Source organism: Neltuma alba, unplaced genomic scaffold, assembly GCF_004799145.2.
Source record: "Neltuma alba isolate B1F8T4 unplaced genomic scaffold, ASM479914v2 tig00011557_pilon, whole genome shotgun sequence".
In the NCBI taxonomy this organism is placed as follows: Eukaryota; Viridiplantae; Streptophyta; class Magnoliopsida; order Fabales; family Fabaceae; genus Neltuma; species Neltuma alba.
In genome coordinates, this window is record NW_021636216.1 from 801,140 (window position 1) to 827,277 (window position 26,138).

The 26,138-nt window shown below is 32.8% G+C and overlaps 1 long non-coding RNA gene across 1 annotated transcript; it reads right to left on the reverse strand.

Moving 5' to 3' along the window:
* Window positions 1-1,052: 1,052 nt before the first annotated feature.
* LOC114714958 (uncharacterized) lies at window positions 1,053-24,835 on the reverse strand. The gene is made up of 3 exons (XR_003737498.1): window positions 24,820-24,835; window positions 18,268-18,273; window positions 1,053-1,153 (listed from the first exon to the last, which is right to left on the reverse strand). It is a non-coding gene; the product is annotated as an uncharacterized LOC114714958 (long non-coding RNA).
* Window positions 24,836-26,138: the final 1,303 nt, after the last annotated feature.

Genomic DNA, 26,138 nt, shown 5'->3' on the forward strand with positions numbered 1-26,138 from the left:
TCATGTATATAGTTAATTAAATATAATTACTATTTATATTTTTTAATTTAAAATGTGATTAATTAAATTTTGTAAAACATATACAGTTGCATATTATATATATTTTCTATTGCTCAATGGTTTCAATTAAATTCATTAGCCTGGCTGGCCACGCTTGTTTGTTTCAGTGTAGAGGTCCTGTGTTCGAATCTGGAAAATGCCCAATTTTTACACATTAATTTTGGCTCAAAAAGGTTAAAAAAAACATTTAATGTTACCTGGCTGGTTTGAACAGGGGACCTGGAAATTATAATAGCTAACACTCCCCTACCACTGAAGCCACGTGTGTTATTGGCAAGGCTGGCGCATTGTTTTTGTATCTAAAGTTGCTTATTTTGAAACCCAAAACAATTTAACCCGCCCTATAATCTTCTGAAAGTTTACTTTTCCCTCGCTCTCACCAGACCAGCGCCGCGCACGCAGAGAAGTTTCAAGCGTCCATCTGTGCTTAGTCCATCACTTCCAGCGTTCTTTCTTGCTGTCATCCACGCAGAGAAGTTTCAAGCATCTAACTTCTTGTAGCGCTGTATTTTTTCCCCCTTTCTTGTTCTGTATTTTGAGATCCAATTTTTTTTCCTCTGGCATTAAATTTCACAGCTGAACACAGAAGGTTGCGAGAAGCGAGTGGATCCTTGTTGGGTGAAATCGTTGTTGGAGGCTCGCAAGAACAACGATCGGGAACTGCCCTTGGTCGCGGAGTGCACGAGCTCCGAGCGGTTCAATCGTTTGTCATGGGGAAAGAGTAGTTCTGCCTCTGAAGGTTTCTCCCTTGGGCTCGTTGCTGGTGGCGGAGAGAAGGCAGCGTAGGATGTTGAAAATCGCAAATCAGCAACGCGTTCTCGAGCAAGAAGATAGGTTTTGCACTCATCCTAATCTGCTCTTTTGTGCGTGGGTGTGTTTTCTTTTTTTGGGTTTTAGAGAATACCAAAAGATTGTTGAGTTTAGTTGAGTAGACACTAGTGCAAAATATTCATTTTACTACTCAATTTTACTTCTGAGAATACCACGGGTTTGCTCGGGTTTGCTACTGCTTTGCTCATTTGCTCCATCGTTCAGTCGCTCTCGCCCTCTTCAGTCTCCAATGCTGTGACCACCATGGGTTTTGCTTATCAAGCTGTGGGTACTCGTTCCACTATTGTTTTGATTGCTTCTTCTTCCTCCTTATCTATTTTTCTCTACCGTGCTCGATTTTAATATTAAATGCTAGTGGAAAATAAAAGGTTCCAAGCATTCCAAGATTACAACATGCTAATGAATGAAACTAAAATAATATTTCAAAGCTGGAAAATAAAGTTTTCAAATTGAAGAATATGGCCACACGAATTATAAGGAAAGGCAAAAGTTATTTAAAAAGTTATGTCTGTATGTTTTTATGTGTGTTATGCGTGTGGTGATGGAGTTAGTAAAGCAAAAATCTGGAAAAAAATTTCAAATTTGAAAGGGTAGCTGAAACTAATTTAGAACTCACTCTTTGATACATTCGGATGTATTGTAATGGTTCTAGATGGTTAAACCAAGCTTGGAGACATTGAAATGATGATTGGGATGAAATTCATGAAGTTGCAATTTCTGGAATTATAGAACAAATGCTGTTAAATTGAAATGAATATTAATTGTTGATTATGAACGCTGTACATAAGTGATTAATGGAATAAATATTATATGTATACACGTATGTATTTTTTGTTGTGGTATGATGAAAAAGATTATTGAAGCTGAAAAACATATATATGTTCCTGTTTAATGCCATTTAGAGATGATGAGTGAGTAAAATATATATATATATAAGTGACATTAGCTATGGACACGTAAGTGAGGATTAAATCAATGCTTTGAAGCTGGAAAATTTTCAGATTTAAAAGGAAAACTAGATAATAATGTTAATTGTCCAAGTTATTCAATGAGGCATAGTTGAAATTCCATACAACTCAGTGTTGATGCATAAGGATGTTAAACATCATAGTGTAGCTGTCTAAAACATTATTAAAGATATTAAAACAATGTTGACAGTTACATTTGAAAAAGGCTCACTGTTTTGGTACTCTAGATATGGAACACATTAAAGTTTTAAAATGATAAAGTATACATTTGAGATACTCAAAATGCCTTAGTTAGTAACCAACTAACCATAGAATTTTAATAAATGGAATTGTGCTTATATCCCTATTTTGGCCAAACCATTTTGAAGGGGTTAGAGTTGTTTTTGGCTGGATTTGATGCTTCCAATGAATTTAGAAGGCAAAATTACATGGAGACAAACATAGGGAAAGAATTTTGAACCCAAAGGATAAGTTGTGAATTAAATAAAAAGAAACAAGAGCTAGATGAGAGTTTCGGGTGGGGAGAGATTTATCATGCAATAGTGACATACATAGTTGAAGTATTGATCTGTTCCTACAAATGTATATGTGAATTATAGGATTCAATAACTGCTATCAAAACAAAGAAGGAAGCTAAAAGAAAGAAGCTCAAGTAAGATTTAAGTAAGAGGAGTTAACTTGGAAAGAGAAAGAAAAAGGTGGTGAAATTTATTACTCTTATATAGCTTGTGTTTGTTTGCTTGTGTAATATCCTGCATTTTGGGCCTAGAAGTGAAAGAAATAGGCTAAAGTAGACAAGCTACTAGACTTTTTTCATTAGGAGTTGCAAAAATTTCTTAAAAGACTAGAAGGATTCTCAAAGACTACTTGCAAGGTGAAGGTTTTTTAGGACCAATGGACGAGAAAGATAGAGACTTCGATGAAGTCTTAGAGATTGAGTATGAGAATGAGAATTATTATTGGCTAGAACTCATGTTAGAGACCTCAATAAGATGATTCTTGAGGTCAAACCTTGATAGGGAACAAATTGTAATTTCAAAAAGTTTGGGCCAAAAGAATAAAGATGAAAAATAGGCCCAAAGTTTCAGAAAATTTTCAAAAAATGGAAAATGATATTAAGGCCTATTTAAAGTTAAAAATGATAAAAATACCCCCAAATAAGATTTAAGAAATTTTTAGAAATTTAGCTGATTATGAGAATTTTGGCTCATTAGAAGAAAATTCGTTAAACTTAATTATTTTAATTATATGGAGGCCTTAAATAATCAAAATTAATTTGGAGATTATAAAATTGTTTTTGACCCTTGAAAATGAAGAGATTAGCTTTACAATATTTAAAGCTGAATTTTGCTAAAAAAAGGTATCTAGGAAGTTTTTAAAACAAGTAACTGTGTTTAATTTTGGTCCAAGAAAAATTAGGAAACTACTACCTATTGATGGTTTTACATTGATTATATGATCAAGGAATCTTCAACAAGTACTTATGGAAGATTAATCCCAAATTAATTAAGGAGTAAAGGGTATTTAGTGTAATTTTGTGTTGAAGTGGACAATCCAATGCTCCCTCCAGCACGTATGCAGCGTGAGCTGGAGCATGGACAAAGGCAGAAGAGTTATTAGCCATGTAATCTCAAGAGCACATTAAAATAATAATATTTGAAAGGAAGTGGAATTAAAAGAATGTTCCCATTTCATTAATACTTGGATGAAGTCATCAAAAGCCAATTAACTCTCTCATTCTGTCATACCTTCGGCTGGAGCAAGAAAAGAAAGAGAGAAACCGAGAGTGAAGAGGAAAAAGGGAGAAGAGAAGAGAAGAAGAAAAAGAGGAAGAACAAGTTGCTCTAGGTTATTTCTTCTTCTAAAAAATTCTTCTTCGCGAATAGCTTGATCTTCTAAGGTTTTCTACCGTTCTAAATTCCTGTTTATAATATATAGTTAGCAAGAAGAGTTGGAGCTTAGGGTTTTTAAGAAAGGAAATTTCAAGGATTCAAGCTCAAGAATAAGGTAACTGATGATTATTGATTGTGTTAATGATGTAGATTATGTTGTTATTTTTGATTGGCCTCGTTCTTAAGATTTTGTAATTTCTGGAAAGCAAGATATAAAGGGAGGTGCTGTCAAAATCTTTGAGGAATATAGATATATTGATTTAAGGCTAAATCATGGTTATGGAAGAAGTTAGAGATGGAATTATGATAGAGCATCGATTAGAATATTGAAAAATCAACTTGTCCTCCCCCCCCCCCCAAACTAGTTTTGGTCTGTACAAGGCAGCAAGCAAGGGGTTGATTTTGCTAATTTTGATGCTTTTAATGAGTTTAAAATGAAAAATTGTGTAGAATTCAAATGAGAAAATAAGTTTGAATGCATTAGAAATCAGAACAAAATTCCTGTGTAATAAGGCCACTATGTTGCTGTTTTGATCAGTTGAAGAGGAAGAAGTTTCTTTTGCTCAATTTGAGCTCAAAAATGAATTTTTCATGAAAATTTGAGTGGGCAAATGATGGCTCAAGAATTTTTATGCCAAAGAAAAATAAAGTGAAAAATTGAGATAAAGAAGATAGGAACTAAATAGATTTTAAGTTGTCATGAGTTGGCAATGTGATTAATGGCTCTAATAAGTATTATAAACATTACACGGCATATATTTAGGGACAAAGGATGTCATGGAAAAGGAAATGGAGGTTCAATCATGATTGAGTCGGAAAAAAGTGTACTAGATAGTAACTCTTTGCCTTTGATCATGTGATTGCGCATTAATTACTGCATGCTTGGATATGTCATTATGCTGATTGTGCATGAAAACATGTAAATTGTCTCTTCATGATATTATTTGTCATAAAAATATGCACTGGTTTGCATTTATTTTGTAATGTAGGCACAATACTTAGCGGTTGGCTATGTAAGTGCATGATGTGTGCACATCATTGGCTATATTTGGTTGCAACGTGTTGTTTTCTTTGACCTGAGTAGCATATTTGTTTGTAATCTTGTATGATTACATGAAGAAATTTTGTTATTACTGGGATTCTTTGAGTCTCACCCCCACCAAATGGCTAATCATGCTAGGTTATGAGCCACCAAAGGAAGAGCTATTGCAAGAAGCTTGATGGAGTGATTGATTCTTATGGCATTATTTTACTATAAGTTGTAAAATGTATAACAATGCCAATGAGTCGCCTAAATTCAATATGAGGTCTTGGCATGTATATTTGATTTGCAGTGATGAATTATAAGTGATTGTATGCCTAAATATGGCCTTGAGAGCATGATTGTAAGATGGATGGTCATGACTGTCCAGACTAGGTTACTTACAGATCATGGTCAATGTTTGACTAAATAACATAGAGTAAATGATCTCTAATGACCATGATAACTTTTACATATAAACTAGACATTCCAAGCTTTCCAAAAAGTTCTAAATCAAATCCGTTGGATGTATAAAATTTGAGTTATGAATTTTAGAAGTTAAGGAACAATTTCTTTCTGAAAAATAAGGCAAGTTAGTAAATGCAATAGATTGTGTAAATATGGGCAAGATCAAGCTAGAGTGATATTTTTCTCATGTAAAAGATTTATAGCCGTTTCATAATAATTTTAGAACACCCTCATACGAGTTTTTTTATAATTAATTATAAATTTTTAAAATTAGATAAAAAATCTGAAATTACCAAATAAATAGTAACCCGAGAATTAAAATACAAGTTTTTAATCTGTGGGTTTAATTCATGATTCACCTAAACTATAACACTTCCGAATATATACTAAATGGGGCAAAATGATAGATGTTTTAGCCTGCATGTTTATTTGCCATGTATGCCGTTGACTGTGTAATATCCTTACTTGAGTTGGTGTCATGGCCATGTGTACTTGCTTGTAAGGTGTTGTTCTAAATTACATTGGCTATTTACATGCTTAGCTAATTGCCATTGCACATTATATAGTGAGGTTATGATTTGCTGCTAAAAGTCTTCCGAGTCTCACTCCCTTTTCTCCTATGTACCAATAGGAGGAGCAAGTTCCTCAAAGGAAAAGGGCAAGCTTATAGAAGAGATCTAACGGTGGAGACTCCAAGGAAGTTTTAGTTGTTATTATATGAAGTATTAATTCCTATTACTGTTAATTGTATATATCAGAGTTTATTTAGTTTAAAGTTTAGTTAATTTTAATTTATGCTCTGATATGTAAATCATCTCCATAAGGAGGTAGGTAAGGGCTATTTCAGATATATAGCCAAGTGATTTACCAACTTGGGTTAGATAAGTAGCAAGAACGATGAAATTGTGTGTCGAATAATCAGCTAGGTGTGGGCTTTGACATTTGTTACAACCCCGAGTCTTGAGATAATTTTACTAGTTTGGTAAAAGGGTTAAATCAAGACCAAAACCACTAGATAGGCTTCATTGGAAGTAAGGTTGAATTTTAAAGTTTTTCAAACTATCTCATTCCTTAAATAGGATCGAATCCTACGTTTAAGAAATGTTTTAAAAACAAAATTTCAAGACAAAACCTGGCTTTTAGTAGTTTGTAATTATTTAGAATAATTCTATTAGTGTATAAAGATAAGATGTTACGGTTAATTTTGACCAAATTAAATATAATACAAATAACTGTTGTGGTAAAAAATGGAACTGAAAAGTCACCATTTGACAACTGTTGTTTATATAAACAATGACAATTATAAGTGACAACTGTTGTTAAATTTGGGAAAAAAATTAAATAAATTAAATAAAATGATATTTATTAAAAGGATCATAAAAATTATAATTATACAAAAGACCAAATATAAAAATATAAGATAATAAATTTTTCCTAGTCAAATTTCCTTCTTTTCCTCTTACCTCCAATTGTCCTTAGATCGATTAGGAGCAATTTAATATTTTTAAATTTATATTTTGATATTTAATCATTCAAAAATAGTTATAATTTATACGAGTTTATCAAATATGATTAAATTAAAGTTTTGTTTACACAAGGCATGGGCAGGAAAGCCCACTATGCCAAGTCCTAACTCTTACTCCCTTCGGTTTTAGGTATAAAAAGTTTTGGTTTGGTTCTAAATGTATACTGTTATTTATGGAGGCTTTTTTAATCTCTGTGCAGTAATTAAGCAATAAAGTGTTCATTTCTCATATGTACTGTGTCATCAAACAATTACATATTTTCCTTGCTTGATCAGAACGCCTAATTCGGTTTGCGGTTTCATGGAGAAGTTATTAAGGACTCAGCCTGATTTTGAGAAACTGCATCTTCTTCTAAGAGCTTCTGACTTTGATGAAGCTTCGCAACACTTGCATCATGATGTACATGAATTAATTCCCTAACTTGATGACTTCATCATTTTTCAATTTATAAATTATAGACATATTTAACAATTAACATGCTTTGTTTTGTGTTGTTATATGCAATGTGGCTAGATTATGGCAAAGGACTTGTTTAATGTTCCTCGAGATAAGATGGGTGCAGATTTTGCCATTGCTGGTGATGTTTTGAAAATACCGGAAAGCAAATTATGGAAGAAATAGATTTTATGGTGAGCTCAGTTGCAACTACCAAGTTTGATGAAAGGTAAGTAACCAAACATTTTGACTGTGAAACTCACCAAATTCATATATTTGCGATCACTCATGCTGGTGTACATGATTAGTGTAGAAAAATCATGGAGTACGAGAGACCAAGAATTGGTAGATGTCAGCTTTAGAAATGCTGACTAACCTTATCTTTTTGTAACCCAAGCTTATGCTTGCCTTTCCACTCGAAAAAAAGAAAAAGAAAAATCATGGAGTATTTTAGACGTTTTGTTTTTATTAATTTAGATAATTAATGAAAGGGCAACTCAATTCACAAGGCATCCCGCGCTCGTGCAAAGTCCGAGGTCAGATCCTGCCGAATTTAATGTAGGGAGCTTTACCTTGGAAATTATTTCCAAGAGGCTGATTTCGTGGCTCAAAATCTGACCTTTTGGTCACACCGATACAATTTAACCAGTTGCTCCAAGGTTTCCTTCAATTTAGATAATAATTTGAAAAAGAATGAGATAAAGTAAATTATTTTATGATAATATGTAGAAATTATAAAAAATAAGCACAGCAATCTTGTTTTTGTTCGAGAACAACGTAATCTCTTGAAGCATTGTAGGATTTATGGGCTTCTAATTTTTATCTTTTAAGTTGATTATTAAGTAACCACTATTGTGATCCCTATTATAAGTTACTTGTAAGAGAATAAAGCTTGGTCACAAATATAAGTAATTTGTAGGTTATTAATGATCATTTTTCAACTTCCTATTTAATTTCTATTGAAAAAAGAGAAGAGGAAATAGAGGTGAAAATGATTTGTAAATGTAGACCATTTTAAAAATTTGTATCAATCTAATGCGTTTATTAATATGTGAGAATAAACTATAAGTGACTTAATAAGGACCAGATATTTATTTTTGAATTACTGGTCTCTACAACCACGAGCATGCATTATTCTCAACATACCTGAACAACTAATTAAATAATGATACAAGCTTTTACAGGTTTCAATATCCTAGACAATATTCTTGAGTTCTTAATAGGGATTCGATGCCTCCTTTCATTGGACTATTTATAATTGAAATTGAAGCTCCCCTCTTTTTTGAGCTCCTTTGAAAACTCCAACTTTTGACCAGAAATAAAACTTCAGTCTCCAGCTTGGTTCTTTCTAGCATTTGAATTTGAATACCCCAGTAGCTTCGTGTTTCTTTCTCTCTCTTCCACAAGATCGCGTGTATTCTTCCATTGCTTTTTCAATTAAAGCTGAAATATATATTTAGTCTTTTAACTTTATATAAGGTTTCAGTTTGGTTTCTTAACTTTAAGAAATATACTTTTAGTCATTTAACTTCAAAATTATTAATTTTAAATGATAATTTTTTGTAACAATCATGGTTGTTTCGAATATTAAATTTAATATGTTAGTATTTAGTAATGTTTTATTAGCATTCAATAGCTTAATATCATCAATTTTTTGTTAACAGTTTTAGAGTTAGAGGACCAAAAGTTTACTTTTTAAAGTTAAGGGATCAAAATATAATCTTGTGTAAAGTTAAAGGAGTAAAAGTATACTTTAACCTTCAATTAATTATTTTTCCTCCAGATTTTCTCCTTTCCTTTCTTTTATTATTTTTCTACAAACTAAAAGGCATATATATAATTTTTTTATAGAAAATTCCCTTGATCATATAATTTTGTGTAAAGGGAATATATATAACGATTAATTAATTAAATATATCTAAATATTAATTAATAAAATATAATCTAAAATCGCTATTATTTAACAATAAAATATGCCCTTTAAAATGCATTATTTGGCAAATACATAAATTAATCCTGATTTGATGCTGCAATGAAAATCAACACAATGGGCGCTTTACATGTTTTAAACTTTGCAAAGAGCTGTCCTTCTTTACAAGCTCTTCTCCATGCGTCCACAGGTATGTTTATGTATATACTTTCTTTGCCCCCTCTCCCTCTCCAGTTATTATATGATCCAATTGGAAAGAAATATTTAAAATTTAAAATTTTAACAGAACATTGTTAAATGCTTATATATATTAAGCTTAATTTTCAAAGAAAATAATGATTGACATAATAAATCATCATTTGAGACTAATTCTGTTAAGATTCAAGGATTGAAAAGATAATTTATAAAAGGGTAAAAGTGCATTCAATACCATAATATTATTTCTCATATACACTTAGCATCCTAATCTTTTTAGTGATGCACTTTTACCCATGTTTCAATTTTTAGATGTGATTGTAATTTGGTTATTACTTTGTATGAAAGTTATTAATGCTTTGATAAAAGGAACCAAAATTGCTAATTTTAACTGTTAAAATAATAAAAAATTGATAATTTTAAATAAAGAAAGAAAGGGTGAGATTGCACCAAATTTAAATGATCATGGTGAAATTGTACCATTAAAAAGATCAGGGTTAATGTATTAATTTGTCCCAAAAATTTTTACAACAGCACTAGGCACCTAGAAGTTTTTATAGGTTAAATATTATCTCAAAAGTTTAAAATCATAATAATTTTACCTCGTACTGTTAAATTTTAATGGTCAGAATTAGGTAAGAGGATGATAGGAGGATGGAAAAGAATAGAAAAGGCTTTGTGCCGCAACAGTAGGTTAGTTATTTACCTTCTTTTTTTATCTTTCTTTAAAATCTAATTGTAAATCTAAATGTAAAAATTTTTGTTGAGTTTTTTTTAATGAAAGTTTTGGTTGGACATGTACTCCTCCAGTCCTTAATATATGAACCAATTGTTGAGTTGGTTTTGATTCTAAATATAAGACTCATTTTTCATATTATCAATTTTCTTTGAATTATTCCTATGGATACTCCCTCAACCATAATCAAGTAGAAAAGGGAGGGGGTATTAAAAAAGATGATTATGGTGTTTTAAGAAAAATGTGTCGTTAACTTACCTAACTTCCTTAATCTAATCAAATTAATTAAATGGGTCTTATATTAAGGATCAGAGGAGTATTTTACATGTCTTACTAATCAAATCATAAAATATTTTTTTTCTAAGGATTCATTTTTTAAAAAAGAGCACAAGAAATAAGTCATACTCCCTTTCATCCCACATATAGGAATTAGTTGATGAATTTGTTTCAGTTCTAAATATACTCTCTTTTGTTAACTCTTTTTAAATAACAAAATTTTAGGCATAGATGGTGCTCACTTCATTGCACAAGACATCACTTTTACACTACAAAAAAAAGAAACAGCTTCTTATTTTGTCGCTAATTTTCCATGGATTGCTAATAGAAATTCTGTCGCTAAATTTAGCGACGGATTAGTGACAATTTTTCTATCACCAATATTATATCAAAAAATCTGTTTAAAATATTTTGCAACTGACTTTGTGACAAAATTTTTCGTCAGAATTTTTGTCACTAATTCCGTCACTAATTTTAATTATAAAATTTTTAGCGATGGAATTAGCGGGAGAAAAATTCTATCCCTAAATTGTTTCCCCTGAAAATTTCTATCACTAATTTTGTTGCTAAGCTTATTCTGTCGCTAATCCATCGCTAATTTTTAATTTTATTATTTTAAATTATATAATTAAAATATAATGATTTAAATATATTTTTAATTGTAAAATAAATTGATATATTTGTGGAGTTGGTACTAATAAAGATATCATCAAAATTCATCTCATCATTAGATACATACTGTATGTTTCATTAAAATCAATTAATAATAATTAAAAAAATATGATATAATATTAATAATTTTCTTATACAAATTGATATAAGAAAGAAATAATTCTATTATATATACAATATATTAAAATATGTAATGTATGATAGAAATTCAAAACTGAAAAATAAATTTATATGAACATCTTAGTTTATGATTCTTTTTTTTTTTTATAAGAAGAGAAAATACAAGAAACTAGGCTAACTTTCGAGAAACAAAATCAGGGAAGTCATGAAGATGTTGAAGATGAAGTCCAGCTGGCAACGAAAGAGCTCCTTAGCTAGTGCGTTAGCTTCAAGATTTTCTTCCCGTCCAAGATGGAAAATTTCCACAAACCACTCCTTTTGAGTCATGTTGCAGCATTCCTTAATCAAAGTTCTGTTCTCATGGCGGTCATTGTCTCCGTCCTCAAGCAGCTCTATTGCTTCCAAAGTCACTAAAAAGACAAACTAGGGGATCGCTATCATTGATAGACAGCATGAAACTTCAGAGTCTTTAATGATTCATTACTACAAAATATTCGATTTGTAGCGCCTGTTTTGTAACATTTATTAACAAAACGTTATAGCTAATACTCAATAACTTATTTAAAAAAAAGACATATTCTATAATACTTTTTTAAATAAATGCTACAGCTTCTGTGATACTTGCTGTAGTGCTTTCTTAATAAGGCGCTACAGAAGCTCCTTTCCTTAAAAAAAAAAAGATAAGATAAATAGCTCCTATATTGTTTGGTTAAAAAAACACTACAAGAGAGGAGATATTTGCTATAACGCTTTTTTAAAAAAGTGCTACAATAGCTCCTTTAAAATAAATAAATAAATACCTCCTATAGGGTTTGTTTAAAAAAACACTACATGAGAGAAGATACTTATTGTAAAGCATTCTTAACAAAGTTACAGCTTCTATATATTATTTTATATTTCAAAAAAATTATATAGTTGTAGCATTTTTTGAACGAAGTACTACAGCATGAATAATACTTGTTGTAACGCTTCTTTCAGGAAGTGCTACAAAAAGGTATTTATATTTTTAAAAATTATATTTTATATAGTACTTTTTTAAGAAATTTTTTTTTTAAAATATCATCTACCCTACTCTCAATAAAACTCTATCTGTCTCTCTTTCTACCTCATATTTCCTTTTTAATTCTAAAATGCTCACCCATTCCCCCCATTATTTTTAAGGAAAAAGACAAAAAACATGACAAATTAACTTCAAAATGACCAGAAGTCCGTTGAATTTACAAAATGCCATTTTGGTCACATGAAACCTAATTGGCATTATTATATCAAATGCAAAAACCAAATTGCTCTTTATTTTATTTTTTGTTTTTAAAATACCAAAGCTCCCACTGGCCGGCCGGTCGTCAGAGCTCCAGTGACTGGCCAATAATTGGTCACCTGAGCTCCGACAGTCGGAAATAATTTTTTTTGAAAATTTTTACAATTTCAGTATAATAATTAACCACTTTTGTAAGGTTATTAACAATTTCAGTATAGCAGTTAACAACAAATTTTTTTGGGAAATTCAACAAGTTCCCGTAGCCGAAAACAAATTTTTTGAAATTTTTACAACTTTAGTATAATGGTTAATAACTTTTGTAACACTATTAACAACTTCAGTATAGCGGTTAACAACAAGTTTTTTGGAAAATTTAACAACTGGTTGCCGAAGCTCCAATGGCCAGAAACAATTTTTTTGAAAATTTTTACAACTTCAGTATAACGATTAATAACTTTTGTAACGCTATTAACAACTTCAGTATAGCAGTTAATAATAAGTTTTTCAGAAAATTCAAAAAGTAACATTTTTATAATTTCAATAATGCTGTTAACAAACTCAAAAATCCGTTGTTAACTACTTTATTGAAATTGTTAATAGAGTTACAAAAGTTGTTAACCATTATACTAAAGTTGTAAAAAAATTTAAAAAAAAAGTAGTTGTTAAAGTTATAAAAATGCCATTCTTTTTGAATTTTTAAGAAAACTTGTTGTTAAATACTATACTAAAGTTATTGATAGAGTTACAAAACTTGTTAACGACATTATTAAAATTGTAAAAATGCTATTCTTTGAATTTTTCAAAAAACTTGTTGTTAACTGCTATACTGAAATTGTTAATAATATTGCAAAAATTGTTAACCGATATACTGAAATTGTAAAAATTCTCAAAACAATTGTTTTTGGTTGCTGGAGCTCTGGCGACCAATTGTTGAATTTCTCAAAAAATATGTTGTTAACTGCTATACTAAGTTGTTAATAGCGTTACAAAAGTTGTTAATCGTTATACTAAAATTGTAAAAATTTTCAAAAAAATTGTTTCCGGCAACTAATTGTTGAATTTTCCGGAAAACCTATTGTTAACTGCTATACTAAAGTTGTTAATAGTATTACAAAAGTTGTTAAAGTTATACTGAAGTTGTAAAAATTTTCAAAAAAATTGTTTCTGGCTGTCAGAGCTCAGGCAACCAATTGTTGAATTTTTTGAAAAACCTATTGTTAACTACTATATTGAAGTTGTTAATAGCGTTACAAAAGTTGTTAACCATTATACTGAAGTTGTAAAAATTTTCAAAAAACTTGTTTCCAGTCGCCGGAGCTTCAGCCACCAATGGTTGAATTTCTCAAAAAATCTATTGTTAACTGCTATGCTGAAGTTGTTAATAGCGTTACAAAAGTTGTTAACTGTTATATTGCAATTGTAGAAATTTTCAAAAGAAAATTGTTTCTGGCCATTGGAGCTTATTGAATTTCCCAGAAAACCTATTGTTAATTGCTATACTGAAATTATTAATAGCGTTACAAAAGTTGTTAGCCATTATATTGAAATTGTAAAAATTTTCAAAAAAACTGTTTTCGGCCACCGGAGCTTGTTGAGTTTCGCAGAAAACCTATTACTAACTGCTATACTGAAATTGTTAATAGCTTTACAAAAGTAGTTAACCGTTATACTAAACTTGTAAAAATTTTTTTAAAAAAACAATATTTCCGACTACCAGAGTTCAGGTGACCAATTATTGGCTGACTGCCAGAGCTCCGGTGACTGTTGTCGTTGGAGCCCCGGCGACCAGTTGGCTAGTGGGAGCTTTGGTAGTTTAAAAGCAATAAGTAAAATGAAGGGCAATTTAGTCGTTTCATTTGACATGATAATGCCAATTTGGTCTCATGTGACCAAAATGACATTTTACAAATTCAGCGGATGTTTTGGTCATTTTGAAGTTAAGTTGTCAATTTTTTTGTCTTTTCCCCTAAATTTTAGCTTTTCATTCTCTCTTCTTTCTTGCCGCCAATCACTACCCTCCCCATACACCCGTGATATGTTTTAAATTGAGCAATGATGATATGGACTCCCCCTCCCCCCTAATCTTCTCCCACCTTCCCCCCCAATACTAGTGGCCCCTTCTTTCTTCCCTTTCATCTTCTTTCACCTCCCTCCCATGGCACAACGGCCCTAGTATCGCACAAGTCTAGATATAGCAAGTCTGATCTCTGTCCCCTGGTATCGCAAGTTCTTCTCCTACAAGAAGATTGTTGTATGTATGGATCTTACAAGTTCAGATCTGATCCTTCTCCCTCTCTCGTAGGTCCAATCTCTCTTCCCCCCCCCCTTTAAGCATGTATAGAACTAGAATGCTAAGATTGTTGTTTGTTTAAGTCAGTGTTTATGTTTGCTTTTAGCTCTATCCTTCTCCTAAATTATTTGACATAAATATAACCTCTCAATGTCATAATGTGTTTCAGAGGAGGTAGATTTTAGGAGTGAAAAGTGAAGAAGTTGAAGTCATGGTAATGAAGATTGAGTTTCTTCATCCAAGAATTAAAAGGACTGGAGAGAAAACTTGCAAAAGACATGATGTAATCGGAGACATATGGGTGAAGCCTGATTCTTTCTCCCTTTGTTGTCGTTGTTGTTGTTTAGTGATGAACTGATAATGGAATTGATCTTGAGGAAGGGAGGAGCCTATGGGATTTACCTTTATTTTTTTAAAAAAATTAAAGCTTATAGGAAGCACTATAGCTGGTTTTTTTTTTTTTAAAAAGTTGAAACTGTAACGCTTCCCTCATGAAGCGCTACAGCTAATTTTATTTTTATTTTAAAAAAAAGCCTTCTGTAACAGTTTGAAAACCGCTATAGCTTGGCTTTTATGCAAAACATGGCACTTTCATATATAGCACTTAGAAAACGCTACAGATTGCTAAAAATGAAGTGCTACAATTTCACTTTTGTGTAACAGTGATTCCTCCACATCCTACCCTACATTGTGACGAGAGTAGGCTTCGTCTACCTGAATATTAGTTTGATTCAATTGGGTTTTTGCTACGCCAAAGCTCATCAGGATCGCTTTTGTATGGCCGAGAGTCACCTGGGTATTGGTGCTTTTACCGTCAAACACCTTTTCATTCCTATGGTTCCAAAGAAGCCAACACACAATGATAAATAGTTCTCACTATTATTCATTCCCTTCGTTTTCCTTTAAATTCATACAACACAAGTCCCAAACATTAAATCTGAAGAATCGTCCAACATGGCTGGGTTTAATAATGGATAGCCATATCACTTTGATTTCGGGGCAGTGCCTAAGTGCATGTAAAGAGTCCTCAGGGCTGTGATTGCACCAAATGTACTCATCCGTCACATTGATTCCGTGCCTAATGCAAGCTTCATTAGTTAATAACCTGGGTTGACCATTCAGCTTAATCGCAAGTGCACAGGTTACATGTAGTATAAAAAGTATCATTCCTTTAGAGATTAAGGCCAGATGAGTTAAAATTAGCAATTATGTTCATGATTAGGTTAAGCAAAATTAATGTGTAAATGAAGTTATTTAAGGAAGGTACTTTGAAAAAAAGGTAAAAATCAAATCTAAAAACTTGACTTTGAGACAAATAAGGATTTAGGATTATTTCTCACTATTGTACTTCATAAAACTTGATTAGAAACTTCTCATTTAGTGTTTTAATGGTAAGTTAAGTCAGTCCAAGGTTCACAAATGTTGATTAAGTTTTTTCAAGTCAAAACCAAATTTTGTAATCTTAATAAATCTTCACAATCTCTTGCTTTTATTAAAAAGATTACACTTTGAAAACCAAAACCCTTTTTGGATAATACTAGCTCTATAGATATATCTTTATTCTATCAACAAGCCATCCATTTAATAGAATAAACTTATGGTCTAGCATATTTTTACCAAAGTTCAAAGATCAATTTAACTTTCTTAAGTTTAAACCAATCAAACAAATCACTACAAGTGGCGGTGAATCACAACAAAGCACTAAGCTCAAGGTAAAAACAATATAACATTATCATTAACATTAAAGAAATAGTTACAGAAATCTTAATCCATACAATAGATCAAAATAATGCTAGAATAACTACTCTAGCTACACATGTTTAGTAAAGGACCCCAAATACAAGGGTATTTTGTCAAGACAAGGGAGAAGAGAAGAAGAAAACTAAGGAAAATGAGAAAAGCAACTCCAAATCTCCTTCAAACTTCAAGCCTAAAGCTCCTAGACCCCAAAACCTCCAAACCCTAGTAGAGAACCCCTCCAAATAGGTACCTAAGTCGAAATCTGGCCAAGAATCTTGAGTTTTCTCTTTTATATGCCCTAAATTTTAAGTTACAATACAAAATACATAGTTAGGTAGGGACAGGCATCGCAATGGATTTAGCCAGGCGCTATGATGCCTTATATAGAATGCCTCTTCTTCTTTTTTGTTTCAAAGGCTGTGATGGATTGCTTCAAGGGCCGTGACGTATTATGCATGGTTGGCCTTCTTCACTTAGTTCTTCCATCCTTGCTTGCTCTGTGTTTATGATTTTCTCTGATCAACCAAAATATGTTAAATATTTCTCCTTGTTGGTCATCTTCTAGCTCTTACTACTTACACCAAGAATTTTAGAAGCATTGCACAAATAATCCCCAAATGTTAGCACAAATCAAGCTTCATATTTTCAAATCATGTTTTCCAACTTTAAGGGAGTAAACCTATACAATTAGCTTCCAAAAATCACAAAAGAGTGTTAAAACGAGCTAAGTTGCTAGGAATTTCAAGAGGTTGCATACCCTTAAAATTAAGCTTTTACTTGTCCTCAAGTAAAACAACAAACTAGAGAAAAGACCAAAATGACAAAGTCATCATCAAAATATACTTGGAATTGTCCTCATCAACTATTCTAGAAAGTATACAAAGCCAGACTACGATGGCATATGCAAGGATTTATGATTCATGAATTTAAAGACAAGCATATAAAATGTTTTAATATGTGTGTCAATAGAGTTCTAAGAATTCCTATCCTATACTAGCCAAAGTCAAAAGCATATCTAGATCCATATAGATGGTTTCCACCACACAAAAATAGAAGCCCACTCTTTTTGTGCTCTCAACTAATAAATCACCTCACACAGTTTCAAAATTAAAAGGACTTGGTTATCTTATAACATGGCTAAGGGTTAAGGCCATTGAAAGAAAATGACGAATGATAAATTCAAATACTTTGAGATCAATGAAATTTTAGCTTAATACACTCTTCTTTTTTTGTCAGTAGCCCTTATTGCTGTTGTAATCACCCCTAAACTTGAATCAAAATGAATTCTTTTCTTTTCTTAAGCCATATTAAACTTTTTCTTCTTTTTTTCCTTCTTTTCTTAGACTTGACAATTGTCAAACTCCACAACCAATACTTCCTCTTTTCATCATCAAACCTAACTGCCTTTATTAAATGATTTCATTTAATCTCAAAGTAAGGTTCATGGTTTTTCAAGTTAAATGGCTTAGGAAATTATTATGGGTTCACAAGAAATTCTTCATGATTTTTCAAAGCTAAAAAATGGGTGCAAAGCGCATAACATTTTGTTAAGGTCAGCTTAAAAGGCATAGATGCATTAAAAGAATGCCCTAATCATTTTTCAAAATCATGTAAGGTTATTTATAAACTTTGAAAGGATCTGGATCAAGTTTCTGAATTCATGGAGTTAAAAATGAACACATAAATTAATTTGCACTTAGTTCCCTAGTTGAATACATTCAAAACACTCATGACTTTATAAGTGCATCATTTTTGGCTTAAAACTGTTGAGAAATAGGCTTTAGAGAAATGAATCATTCATTGTTGCAGATTGGCCAAAGTTTCCAGTAAAGAATACTAACTAAACAACCCATTCCTATCACTAGACCACAAGCAATCGAATAGCTCATTCATCATACCAATCCCTATTTAAAAACACTAAACAAGCTTAACCCAAGTTTTTCATCAAAATTCTAGCCAAGTCAGCCATAATTTGCCCCAAAAAAATCTTAAAAACCATCAAAAAGTGTTATAACAATCTATGCCATTCAAAAATCACCTCCATATCTCCCAACCTAAAAGTGGATAGTGTCCTCACTGTTAAGAGTAAACAAAGGTCATCCTTATGTGCCAAAACACAAAAACCAAAAGAATCACCGTATAAGGGATCAAAATCAATATACCTACACTTGTACAGATATGGACTATTCACATAGGTCAGAAAAGTCAGTTCAACAGAATGTGCACAAAATAGAACTGAAATGATATCAATTTTCAATAATAAGCCATCAATAGCTTATATACAGGCATTCATAGTTCTCGGTTCATAGTTAATCTTACACCAAAAGAGTTCATGTTCCAGGCCATCAGTAGCCTTTCAAGATAGCAAAGTGGTAGCTAAACAAAACAGTCAAATAAATACCGCAAAGAAGAGTGAACAGGCAAGCTTAAACAAAAGTCACAACACTAGACAAAAAAAAACAAGAAAATGCCTCAGAGAACAACAAAATAAAGCAAGCAATAGTAGCAAATGGCCCTAACTCCTCTGTCTGGTCACCCCTTGGTCTTTATAATCATCAACAGACCCCTAGCCATGTCATTATCCTCATTTAGACCTCCACCAGATGCTTAAGTTTCATCTTCCTCCTTATTCATCTCTTTCTCATCCTCAGTACTTGTGTTTTCAACATCAGGCACTTTAATTTCTAACTTTTGAGATATTTGAACTAATAGCTCCTCCATACGCCTCTCTTTATGCCTCCAATAGTGAATTTCTCTATCTAATTTCCCATGGAGTTAGTTCAAGCTCTAAGTTATGGGACTAGAGCTTGTGCTAGCTTGGCTTCTTATTCCTTCCTGTACTTTTTAGGGAATTACTCAACATACATTTTTTTAGTTATGCGCTACTGTTCTCGCTTAGGAATGATGGTGGAGTAGTTGAATTTGGAGGCTAGCTTGAATTTAGAATTCTTATCTTTCCATTTTACTCCTTTTTAAGTCGGAAGATCAAAGATCAAGTGACGCATGATTAAGCTGGTATTATGTGCCCTTCTGGCATCTTATATGGCATCAAAAATCAGCTTCTCTATACGCACATCACCTTTTATCATGAGGAGATATATAAGAAGGGCTAGGTTCCTTAGGGATTTACTCAAATAGCTTGTTGTCATAATGTTTCTGGTAACAATATGCAGCCATATCGTCACCTTATGTGTCATGTCCTTCCTCAAAATGTAGGCTTGCCCCTTCTTGGGTTTTGTCCATATGCTTTCCTCTGATCCAGTGAGTGTTGATGAGATTTGATCTAGAGGAATTTATTTCTAGTTGTTCAAATACCATTGGTATTTGTAGTTTTTTTATCATTAGCAACTGGTAGAAGTTTCTTATCAGTTGCGGAGTGATGAGGACAATTTTATACTGAATGACTATTTCATTACACCAATCAGTAGCCACCTTGGTATAGAACTTCCAGACCAGTTTTTCATTCCCTAAGGTTTTTTGTCCAATCAACTTCAACAACTTCAATGTCCTTGCCTGTTTATGAAACCTAAATTTGCTTGTATAAGGGAACTCTTGCTCTTAGTGCAACCCTCTTTTGTTAATTAGTTCCTTGATGGGAGGTTCAGGGGATCCAAAGTGGGGTTTCTTCTTTAGGGCCATTTTTTCTTGCATAAAAAAAGCAAAGCACACCACACACAAAGTGAAAAAAAACACAATAAACACAAAACAATAGAGAAAGACAACTAAGCTATCCTAAGGAAAAGAAAGCTCTCCCCCAAAGTTAGATCAAAGTTTGAGATAAAAAATCACTAGGATGCTATGCATTCCTCAAGCAGTCCTAACAAACCATATTCTCATCATTACTAAACTCCAATCCACCTTCAATTCATGCTTACTCTATAACTCATATCCATTTCTTTATCCAAACCCAAACAACTGTCAATAGTTGCACAAAATTTTGAAAATGAACTTCAAAGGTAGGTATCCATTAGTAGATACCTATGCAAACTAATTTCAAAAGGTCCTTTCCAATTAGTCACATTGAAAAACGCACAATTTTTTATTTTAATTGACTCAAATTCAAAAAGAGTACTACCTTAAATAGATCTTTAATTTTATAACATAACTTGGGCAATCTTGAAGTGTCATTTGAGAATCTTCACAATTATCACCTTTGTTTCCAAGTCACAAGCTTTTTCACAAATGGTTACAGTACAATTTCTCTTTCAAATGATATAGAATAATATATTTTATAGAAATATGACTTTAAAGGAATTCTCAACATTAACCCTTTTCTAGAGAGAAAGAAAATGTCCTTTTATTCAAGAATTCTTTTAAAGTTAAAATTGCAACTGAAAGTTCACAAATTGTTAGGGTAATCCTGCACACAAATTAATCATAAACATAATCAATCTCAGAGATTCAAACTCCCCAACATTCATTGTTCAAGCTCTAGTTTAAACCATGATGCACCTCCTAAAATCACATTACCCTACTCAAAAATAAACTAACTAAAGAGAAAGAAAGAAAAATACCTCTAAAGATGAGCAGGCAATCAAGAAAGAAAAAGAAGACAGAGGGAAGAAGAATTGAGGTTGACAAACACAGGGGAGCACAACTTGACCTCCAGGGAGGACCATGTAAATGTCGATGATGCTAAATAAGGAATGGATGATGATGGAACCTTTGAGAGAGGGAAAAGTTGACAGAGTCAAAGGTGAGGGATACTGAAATGTAAGAGTGGTGATGGAGAGTGTTATAGGAAGGAAAGGGAAAATTGAGAATTAGTGGGAGTGACAAGACAAAAAAGTTAGGGTTTTAAAATAAGGAGGAATGAACTTGACCCACCAATTGGCCAGATACACAGGAGCAAAGTGGGGAATTCAAAAAACAATAAAGGGCAAAAGAGAAAAAAGAGTTTAAAGCCTCTCATTTAGATGCACATGTCGCGACACATCAAGCATCACACCGCAATGCCTCAAACAAAACAGGATAAATACAAGTGATGAGACAGATGTCGCTTTTCACCAAGAGCTTAACAATAGGAAGGAGATAAGACTCCATAGCTCATAAGAACAAAGAACATGGTGCCTCAGACAAATTCAACATGAGGGTTAATAGATAGGACCTTTGTGGCACAAGTAGAAACTCGTCGTGACTCTTATTATAGAAAGGAAATCTGTAGAAAAAGGAGAAGATGTTGTGGCCCATGGCTACAGCTGCTGTGAAGTAACAAAAAAAGGCAAAGACGTTGTGGCTCATGCCCCATACAGAGACGTCGCACTTAACAAAAAAAGGCCACCGCAGTGCATGGAGTAACAAATTATGGCACTTGTTACAGAAACTGCCTAATAACCCTTTGATCAATGTGCCAGATTGTTGCCTTCTGGATCGGCAAGAAAGAGAATTACACCAGATAAAATGCAGTATAGGATGTAACTAGTCATTCTTCTCGAGGAGCTTGTTATTGGAAATCCTAGCCTAAATTGGGTTTCAAAAACATTGTGAAAAAAGGGGTTTTAGTTGTTTTAAAAGTGGTGCAACAAATGCAAAGTGCAGAAAATTAACTATTTTTGGTATTTTGAATGAATAAAGAAATGTTTTAGATTAAAAAGGGAATTATGGTTAAACAATCTCTTGATGATGAAAGTCAATTATCACTGCTCTTTAGAATTATTGGGAGTTTGGAAAACCTCTAAGTCTGAAAAAAAACCCCAAGTAATCACTTGGGTCCACTGTCTTAATTAATGAAAACTCACTTTAATCAATGTTAATTAACACCTCTTAAGACACTACTGAAAACCACTTAGAGTGTAAATGAATGAATGATGCAAATGCCCTGTGAATGTCAATCGACAGCCATAGAATACCAAGCACATAGATTAATCAACAATTATCACTGATAATCAAACTGAACACAAGGATTCAAACTAAAATATTAAATAGATTAATCAACATTAGCATCTTCCAATCCAAATACAATAGAATAGTCTAAATACAAGATTTACAATCATAAACCAAGTTTGATACAAGTGCAGAAAGTTCCTAAATCTAGAAAAATTCAACACAGTATTAAACAATGGTTTAGACTATAGAAAGAAAACTCCCCGATTAAGTCCTTGAGCTTAAGATTTGTCTTCCATCATGAAGAGGCTAAGGGTTTAGCCTCTCATGCCTTCAAACTAATCGTAATCGCTCCAGGAATGAATAGCCATGGTTAAAGCTAAGAACAAGGTTGGAAAAATAGAGAAGGGTGTTGAAGTGGTTTGATCAGTTTAGAAATACAGAAAATGATGAAGAGATGAAGAAAAATAGAAGTTTTGAGTGTAGGATCAATGGAGACTTGAGGGAGGTGATGGTGGCTCAACCTTATGCAAATCTGCAAAATGGAAGAGTCCTCTTTCGTGGTAGCTGCCCTCCTTAGGTATATAAGCTCAAAAACCTATTCCAAAACACACAGCTTCACTTAACGCACTCAGGTCGCGACTTGAGGAATGTAAGGTCATGACTTAAGGGGATCAAGTCGCGACCTGAGAGATTCCATGTCGCGACCTGGGAAGACTGAGAGCTCTTATCTTTACTCAGGTCTAAAGTGTAGGGCATCTAGGTCGCGACCTAAGTAGTCCATGTCGTGACCTAGGGAGGTAGAACACTTCCAACTTTTTATGTTCTGGTCCTTGTAACATTTTAGCTCCATTTATGCTCTATCATGACTCTTAGGTCCTTCTCCAATTGCCTAAAGATCACAACAAAGAGCTTTGTAAAGACTAACTGATTACAAATCAAGGTAATTAAAATGTAGAAGAGAAAAATGATCCCTTTTTTACCCCCTTAAATAGCAAAATGCAATGCATGACTCAATGTAATCATATGGATATAAACGCACGTATAATGAGGGTAAAATTGTTGTAAAACATTAGAAAACACTTAAGAAAACCATATAAAGATTGGGTTCTATCACCCTTAAAACAACAAAAAACGCTTAAAACCTAACAAGACCTACAATCCAAACAAATAAAACAACAGAAAACAAGACCACCCTATCTAACATCATAGCACAAGCATAAAAACCAAAGAAACACATGTAAAAAACTAAAGAAAACATATTAATCAAGCTTCGAATCAGCACAACTTCCAAAATAATCAAAGTAATCAACAAAAAGCTACAATTTCATTCAAATTCACATTAGATTCACTTGATTATCCAGAAACAACAATAAGGGCATAGTTAAGGCGGGGGACTAGAGTTCAGCTTCATTGAGGTCAGGATTTAGGTTCACTTCCTTGGAAGTCATGCTTAAAATGCAACTATTCTTCCTTTTTGGGTGATCAAGTACCTGGGAAAAACCTTCATGCCTACAAAAACCAAGATCAAACATAAAACTACTACAACAAAATCAAAAGCAAACAAAATGTAAAAGAAAGGCTAATCGCTTGATTTATAATCTTCAACTTGACTCTTCATCTTTAAGGGTCCTCAGATAAGGGGATAGTGATGGTTTGATGATCAAATGAGCTACCACAGTAGTGCTTCAACCTTTGGCCATTAACTTGAAATTTCTCTCTAGCTTTTCCTTCTATCTCCACAACTCCATGACTACGAACTTGCACAACAATGAATGGACCAGACCATCTTGACTTTAGGTTCCTAGGAAAGAGTCTTAGCTTGGAATCATATAGTAGAACTTTAGTTTCCTTGTAGAGTCTTGAACTTTCATAGGGATTGAACTAGAATTTCTCAGGTTCATTCAACTATAAAAGTCGCTTCTCGCTAATAGCTTTTACATCAAAATTTAGCCATTTGATAGCCCAATACGTACTAAGTTCTAGCTCAATAGGGATATGGCATGCTTTTAGAAAGAGCAGTCTGTCTGGTGACATACTAATAGGCATTTTGTATGCTGTTTGGTATGCCCATAAAGCGTTATCAAGCTTAGTAAACTAATCCTTTATTGTGCCTCCCACAATCTTCTCTAATATCTTCTTGATTTCTCAATTGTAGATCTCTGCTTGACCAATAGTTTGAGGATGATACGCCAAAGCAACCTTGTGCTTAACACCATATTTCTTCAATAGAGTTTTAAATTGATTATTGCAAAAATGACTTTTTCCATCATTGATTATGGCCCTTGGCATTCCAAACTGGGTGAAAATATTCTTTTTCAAGAATTTCACAACAACATTGGCATCATTAGTTGGGGAGGCAATGACTTTAACCCATTTTGACACGTAATCTACTGCTACCAAAATGTATTGCTTGTTGAAGGACTTAGGGAATGGTCCCATGAAGTTAATCCCCCAAACATTGAATAATTCCACTTCAAGCATGTTATTTAAGGGTATCTCATTCCTTTTATATATATTACCTTTATAGTAGTCTTGTTAGCCCCAAAATGACCTCCATACTCAAATAAGTGGCAACATCTCAAAATTTCTTCTTGTTCTTATTTGGGAACACATCTTCTCAGTAGTTGGTCAGCTTAATGATGAAACAAGAATGGTTCTTCCCAATGGTAGAACTTGACATCAAATAGGAACTTCCTCTTTTAATGAGGGTTCAACTCTTAGGGAATAATGCCACAAACAATAAAATTGACAATATTAGTATACCAAGGCTCCTCAATATGGGTTATAGCAAAGAGTTGCTAATGAGAAAGGTCTCATTAGTCACTTGGTCAAATTCTACTTGAGCATCAATACTCAAACATGAGAGATAGTCAGCTACTTGATTCTTAGTACCTTTTCAATTGACAATCTCAAGATCAAATTCTTGCAGTAGCAGCACCTATTAAATCAATTATGCTTTCGACTCCTTTTTCCTGAAAAGATACTTAAGTGCTGCATGATCAGTATAAACAATCACCTTAGCTCCTACTAGGTAAAAGCAAAACTTGTTGAGGTAAACACCACTGCAAGTAATTCTTTCCCAATAGTGGTGTAGTTTTCTTGAGCATCATTAAGTATTCTAATTGCATAATAGATAGGATGAAAAATTTTATCTTCCTTCTGGCCAAGAATAGCTCCCACTGCATAATCACTAGCATCATACGTAACAATGAATGGCAAACTCCAATCAAGGGCCATCATAATAGGACAAGCCTTCTCTTTAAATCTTCAAATTCTTAATAACAAGTATCATTAAATTTGAATTGCACATCTTTGTCAAGTAAAGCATATAGTGGCTTGGTGATTTTAGAGAGGTCCTTGATGAAACAGCGATAAAAAGCAGCGTAGCCTAGGAAGCTTCTCACACCCTTAACATTTGCCAATAGAGGAAGTTGTTGAATCACAAAAATCTATGGCCTATCAACCTCTAATCCATTCTTGGACACTCAGTGACCTAATACAATACCCTTTTTTACCATGAAGTAGCATTTTTTCCAGTGGAGGACAAGGTTAGTTTCTTCACACTTCTTTAAGACACTTGCTAAGTTAGTTAGACACTTATCAAATGAATCACCAAAAACTGTGAAGTTATCCATGAAGAATTCCATAGTGTGCTCAATCATATTAGTAAAAATAGACATCATACAATATTAAAAGGTTGCCAGTACATTGCATAATCCAAATGGCATGCATTTGAAAGCAAAAATCCTATAGGGACAAGTGAAAGTTATCTTCTCTTGATCTTTTAAAGCAATAGTAATCTGATTATAGCTAGAATACCCATCAAGAAGGCAAAAGACTTTCCTACCAATAAGCTTATCTAACATTTGATCAATAAATAGGAGGGAAAAGTGA